The sequence below is a fragment of the Notolepis coatsorum genome, assembly GCF_963971535.1.
Source record: "Notolepis coatsorum genome assembly, chromosome: 18".
Lineage (NCBI taxonomy): Eukaryota > Metazoa > Chordata > Actinopteri > Aulopiformes > Paralepididae > Notolepis > Notolepis coatsorum.
In genome coordinates this window covers 75,293,721-75,301,338 of record NC_140182.1, presented here as the reverse complement: position 1 = coordinate 75,301,338, position 7,618 = coordinate 75,293,721, and positions in this window count along the sequence as shown.

The window sequence follows — 7,618 nt, the reverse complement described above, 5'->3', positions numbered from 1 at the left end:
AGCCAATTAATCATTAGCTCATCAATATCTCATTTGCATGAAATTATTCTCTTTTAAGAGCTTGTGTCTGGGGTGACGGGGGTGAGCTCATCGATAATGCTAATGCCCCTGTGAGCCTGGGAGAGAGGGGGAGAGAGAGAGGGAGGAAGAGGAGAGGAGAGGATGGGGGAGTAAGGCTTGTTCGAGTCCCAGTTGAAATGACATGAAGAGAATAGTCCAAAGAACGACAATGGAGGCAGTGGACATCAATCTGTTCCAAACACACTTAGAGGGAATTATGACAGTATGCAAACATGTCAAACTGAATTCACTCACTCACTCACTCACTCACTCACTCACTCACTCACTCACTCACTCACTCACTCACTCACTCACTCACTCACTCACTCACTCACTCACTCACTCACTCACTCACTCACTCACTCACTCAGAATACAGACACACAAATGCACACACACACACACACACACACACACGCACACACACACACACACTTCTGGTATTGGCAAGGCCAGAGTGAGTGGAGTGTCTCAAGGTCGCTTGAAGCTTGGGGCACTTATGGATCGCAGCCATGGCGTCTGTGTGCCCTGACCACACCTCAATGCAAGCGTGTGTGTGTGTGCGCGCATGTGTGTCTGTGTGTGTGCAGTGCACGCGTGGCAGCAGGGCTGGTAGATAGAAATGGCAGCGTTGGGAGTGATTGTGTCGTCCTTCCCTGAAGAGGAAGGTGAGAGGAAGGTGCGTGTGATCCATCAGGACATTGATCCCCAGGAAGGAGTATTGAGAAAGAGAGAGGTGGGAATAGGAGAAAGAGGGACATCAACATTACTTATAGGCAGACCTGTGAGATGATGTGAGGGACAGGTCCTGCAAATATGCCTCTCCGTGACGAAGAGACCCCCCAGTGGGTGTCCATTACGGTTCATTTTGTTTAAACTATAATATCAATTTTTACTGAGGCAATAACTCACTTAAATAGTACGGCATGGGATCGAATCCCTCCAGAACCTTCTCTCTCTCGTGTCTCTCCCCTGCTCTGTCTCCCCCTCAGCCTTCCTACTGGCTCAGTGTGAACTGTGAGTGAACCGGGGAGACGGACGGTGGCTCGGGAGGTAGAGCGGTCGTCTGGTAAATCTGAAGGTTCCCGGTTCGATTCCCGCTCCTCCCGGGCAGCGCGTCAACGTGTCCTTGAGGGAGACATTTAACCCCTAACTGCTCCCGATGAGCAAGTTGGCACCTTGAATGGTCGCCTCCGCCGTTGATGAGTGAAAGGGTGAATGTGAGGCATAAGTTGTAAAGCACTTTGGATAAAAGCGCTATATGAATGCAGTCCATAACTGGACACTTCTTAAAAAATAAAGTATAGCAGAATTGTTTAACTTTTTACCTCATTTAACCTCATGGGTTTGTGACAGACAGTCAAGTCTATAGCTCCGGGTAATTACACTGTAAAAGCGAAAGCTACACCATAGTTACACCGTAAAGTTCCGGGTAATTAGACTGTAAAACGCGGGCTGTATTACAAGTGTTACCATCTATATACTGTATATATTTTAAATCAGTAATATTATATCAATTATGATTATGATATTGATATATATTGATATAATAATATCAATCTGTATCAACATTCTCAAACAAGAGTCTGAGCGCCGAGGGACGCTACAGAGTTTTTGGGGCAACTCTGGAGGATGAATGTTCATGACCTGGCATTTAAAAGCCGACAGGGACTCAGGAGGTAGAGCAGTCGTCTGGTAATACGGAGGTTCCCGGTTCGATTCCTGCTCCTCCCAGGCAGCATGTCGAAGTGTCCTTGAGCAAGACACTTCAGCCCTAACTGCTCCCGATGAGCAGGTTGGCACCTTGCATGGTCGGTGTTGTGCCTCCGCCATCGGTGTGTGAATGTGTGATGGGTCAAATGTGAGGAACAAATTGTAAAGCGCTTTATAAATGCACCATTTAACATTTAAAACAAATGTCGAAATAAGGGAATCGGCTCCTCTACCCCTCCCACTAACCCTCCTCTTCTCTCTCCGTCCTCATCTGGACTCTACCTTGGGGAGGTGATCCAGCTACTCTCAGCTGATTACCAAACATGAAAAGGGTTTCCTAAGTTCAGGACATCTCATCGATTCCCCTCCTCCTCCCCCTCCACCTCCTCCCCCCACTGCCCTTCTTCTGCTCTTAACCCGCCCCTCCTCCCGCCTCCTTGTCCACCCCGCCTCCTCCCTCCCTCTCTCCTCTCGTTCTCCAGCTCCTCTCCTCTTTCCTTGCACCTGCCTGTGCCGTGCCGTGCCTGACACAACCCAGCGCCAGCCAATTGCTATAACCGAACGCGTGTGCACGTGCCTCTATGTCTGTCTGTACGTGTGTGTGTGTGTGTGTGTGTGTGTGTGTGTGTGTGTGTGTGTGTGTGTGTGTGTGTGTGTGTGTGTGCGTGTTTGAAGATACACTTGAGGCCTAATTAGTGCAGTGTTATATCTGCATAGGGAGAGGTATAATGGCAGATAATGAAAAATGCCAAATTTCCACTCTAATAAAGGCACAACTGATTAATGAAAAGCACTTTGAGGTGAAGGAAGTACAGCGTTGTTGGGTGTGAAAGATGATGTATTAATCCTCCACTGTTACAGATGGTTCCGCTCTCCTGACAACTGCTATTCAGACGAGACACTGTTAGCATGCATAATTATGCTAATTAAGACCTAATTAAGTGCTAATTCTTCAGAGAGTCTCTTTCTTTGGTAGTAATTTAATACGACTCAGCGTTTAGCGCTCCTTAAAGTACTTTCGTTTCTCTCTCTTTGCGAGTCTTTCGCGGCTGCTCCGTTCCACTTGTTTGATGTTGCAGACACACATGTGTAGGGCTACCGGTTGAGCGCTGCCACGCTACGAAACAACAACAACAACAACAACAACAACAGAACAGCAAAGTGCTACTGTAAAGAGAGAACGTTGTACACGTCTATGTACACAAATAGCCCTGTGCTATATATGTAGATAAAACTGTGGGAATAGAGGATGCTTTACACACTATTGCCATTGGTTTATAATATTTGTATTGATTTTTTACAAACAAAACATATATACATTCACGAAACAATACCAAAACCAAGAAAATAGACATTTAAACAAACACAAATAAATAAACAATTATACAAACGCCCTCCCTCAAGACACTCTGACGAGCCTGGTGTTGTTCAAGCTCGACACGGACCAAAACAAACAATTTCAATGTCCACACAAGCACAATTTCAATAAATAAAGGATATTTATTGTTTATCAGCACAAGTCCAATGGGCAAAAGGGTCATCCAAAAACAGTCCAGGGTCAAAACACATATCAGGCTCTCGTACAAAAGAAAGGATTGTTCAATACTTAGAGTTGTCTTCCGGTCCAGGGTCAGTACACAAGGGGGTTTCTCAGCCAGTCTAGAGTCCAGTACACAATGAACACCTTCTCGCCTTCACCTCTCCTCTCACTACCTCTCACCTCGCACAACTCCGTCAACAACAATCTCTCTCTCAATATCTCGCTCCTACCTCACCTCCTCTCAACTCAACTCTATCTGTCCTAGTGTATTATAGTGTGTGTCTGGTGTGTGTGTGCGTGTGGGATGTGGGTGATCTAATGGTGCACAGGTGTGTTCTATCAGTACTAATCAGCTGCCTAAATCCTATTATATTTCCCTACTCACTAGTTTAACACTTCAGTCATCCTATTATCTTTCCCTACTCACTAGTTTAACACTTCAGTCATCATATTCTCTTTCCCTACTCACTAGTTTAAACTTCAGTCATCATATTCTCTTTCCATACTCACCCCCTGCTTCTCCAGCTGTCCTACAATTCCTAAGCTACATGTGATGTCATTGTCCCTCCATTCCTTTTCTACACGCTTTTTTTTTCTAGTGCTAGACATCTTTCTGAGCCAATGACCTGAGTCAGGTCTCTGAACCTCCTTCCATTCTAAAGCAAATGCACTCTGCTACTAAATAATCCTCCTTGCCTATATTACTACCTACTATGCTAATGTCTATACTACGATGCACTCAATACTGTAGCACTCAAGTTTGACACTGTTTGAAGAACAATCTTACTTACCCTTAGCTGCATGAGTTGTACCCTTCCTGCTGACTTGTTGTACACAACTTGTAAATTACTAAATGTAAATTTAGTGTAAATGTACATTAAAGACAGTGACGTAACATTTAATTCATATGTGTGACAACCCCATCCCTCTCCTACAGGTTAACTCAGGGATATACCTGGAATATACCTGTACTAACCTGTCTGTCATCATTCACAGCATGGCACCTTGGCAATCAGACACACCTACTCAGGTGTGTCAGGAGGAGGAGGCACACCTGTGCAAAAGGACTGGCTTCTCCACTGTGGCTGTCTCTCTCTCCTCCAAGCTGGTCATGACATTTTGGTTCTGTTTGTTTGTTTGGTTTGGTTTGGTTTGGTTGTTTTTCATCTTCTCACTTACACGCACCACACTCTGACTCATCCATGCACTCACTACATTACTGATAATACTGATCCACTCATTATTTAATTCTTTTTGTAAATAGTTTAGCAGCATAATTAAATTACTTTTCTTTAAAAACCTTAAGTACTTGTGTGGTCTCCCTTGTTTTTGTCTGTACCTTGAGTTTGGTTCATGACATATGGCCAATTGATTAAAACTAGCTAGATAAATAATATTGATATGTGGATTGGAGACGTCTGAGAGACTGAAGACATCTAGATCAGCGGTTCTCAACAGGGGTTCCGCGGGTGCCGCGGAGAGCTGCCAGGGGTGCCGCGAGATGCCTGATGGGAATGTTTCTTTAAGAATATAGAATGACAACTATTTAACTAAACAAATAGTCTATCTAGTGCTTCATGTGTATACAATAATTGCCTAATCTAATAACATGAACTAAAAAAGAAATCGATCAAAATGTCTTCACACGTTTCGTAAAGTTATTATAGAAACATCACCAACTTAACGTCCGCGGCAGGCGTCATTGCTTTTACCAACAGATTTTCCAACGCATTTCCAGAGCAGTCGCATTCGTGTGACGTCACATCACGGGTCCTAACTCCGTTACAGAGCCCGCTCTGGTCCATAAACAAGGAAATACAAAGCGGCTGTCGTGATAATCATAGATATATCCCTTCGCATTGCGCGATTTGCGTCTCGAACATAGAAATGTGCCTCTGAAAGTTTCAGCACCATGGAGAGCACCATAGTGCCTTAGTGCTTGAGGAATTTTTATTTATGACTGGACCGTGCAGCTTCCAGTAGAGCCTTCTGACCAAGAGCATATTTATAAAAAGCTGAACATGTGAGAGAGAAATTCGTTTTTACTTGTATTTCTCTCTTCACAAGCTCCACACTGCATCTATTTCTCTGGTCCGTCCATGCGCCGCATATATAATAGAACATAATAATTAGGGATGCTCGATATTGGCTTTTTTACCGATACCGATATTCCGATATTGTTCAACTCTTAATTTCCGATACCGATATCAACCGATATCAACCGATACCGATATATGCAGGGTTTCCCCGTCCAAAAAACTGAATAATTTCAGGTAACTAATAATTTCACTGGATATATATATAACAAATATTGTTATTGTTTTTTTTTTTTTTTTAACCGATACCGATATTTTCCGATATCACATTTTACTGCCGATATCGGCCGATAATATCGGTCGGCCGATAATATCGGACATCCCTAATAATAATCACTAAATGCATTCAGTGCTGGATCTAATCAAATGGATTTATCGAGACACGTTATGGAAAGTTCAAGACCGGATCACACAGCTTCTGAAAACGGTGATGGGCTACTCGCCAAGTGCAGACCAAGTGAGTGTATCAGCTGCTGTGTTATGATTATTATGATACAAAATGTGAATGAATGAATGAATGAATGAATGAAAACTGTATTTAACAGATAAACAGTAAAAGGCACTCTGCAGATTACATTTATATATAGCTGTTTTATACGTCAACATTGTATTGCTGACCATCAACAAAGAATGACAGGATGTGATGTCATAATCAATCGTCACCTCGCTAGAATAATATTTCCAACGTGAAACGCAAAGCTGAATTTTCACACAAAATGGACAAGTTTTTGACTCGTCCATCGAAACAGGTTACAGTTGCCAATACCAATTCAGTACCTTCCATTACCAATTCGACCGCTGAGATTGACCCAGTCTTGGACACAGAAGATGATGACACAGAAGCTGTTAATAATAAAAAGCTAAAATGTTCGGCTAAACCAAAACTGGCAAAATGTCGGAAATATGAAGATGGTTACCTTAATTATGGCTTTGTTGTATTCCCTGGGAGCAAAAGCTCACCACAACCACAATGTGTCATTTGTTCTCAAGTGCTATCCAACTAGTCTTTGGCACCCTCCAAGTTAATCAGACATTTACAGACAAAACATGGCCATTACAGCTGCAACAGAGCACTTTATTGATATTTTTCTGTATTTAAAAAAATAAATACATGATTTTCTGTTTGAGAAATGGTCACACTATTGCTATATTTATTTATACATTTAGACCTGAAACGCCTGCTAATAATGCATTATATAGCCTGCATATACACACAAATGTGTTTCCCGGTTTCAATAGGTTAAATAAACGTTATTTTGAAAGCAAGCACTTTTGTCATCATTGTAGCAAAAAAGACAGGACCGGAAAAGTCTTTATCGTATGTAGGGGTGCCCTGGAATTTTTTTTTGGACACAGGGGTGCCTTGGCAGCAAAAAGGTTGAGAACCCCTGATCTAGATAGTCTGGTCAGTTTAGGCAAAATGGCTGCAAAAAATGATTAACATTTGAGCCAATGTTTTTCTGTTAATTTAGGGCCTGATAAACAAAAAAAATGCAAGGAGCCCAAAAAATTTGCTAGGCAAAGTCCCTGAAACGGCCACGCCCACTTTTTAGGCCTGGAATTTTGTATCTCGGCTCCTGAAGGTCGCAGAGAGTTGATTTTGGGCTCAAAAGTTGCGGAAACACCACATTTATATTAGTGTTATGAACAAACATAGACTCTAAAACCTTAACTTTTTCAGATATTTGTGAAAAATCGCCCCATCGCCCTGTACAGACCGTCAATGTTGAGGAATTTGACGCAGAGCTTGGAGTTGTGTTTCAGAAGAGCATGAGAGAGGAAGAAGACTTTTTGATGGCGGCTATGAAGAACATTGGATCTGATGCATAGCCTGTAACTTGGACCTCACACCATGCTTCAAAGGAGCGTGACAAGACAGATGTCCCCAAAACAATCAACTGCATCATGCCAGTGATTGACCATGGTAGCAACACCGAACATCTTCAGTTCCATGTCATGAGAATAGCAGTATCATACACAAGATATCTTAACCCAGGCCAGGTTGCAGTGGGTGGATCCGATCAGCCCCTTTATGCCATCAAGAAGATGATACAGTGGGCCATGGGAGAAGAGTTTTCTCATTCATACTTCACTTTTATGGGTGGGCTGCACCTTGAGAAGGTTTCTCTGGTCTGTGTTGGCCAGTTTATAAAAGGAACTGGCCTGGATACCATCCTCAGCTAATCTGAACATCACTGGTGTCACAAACA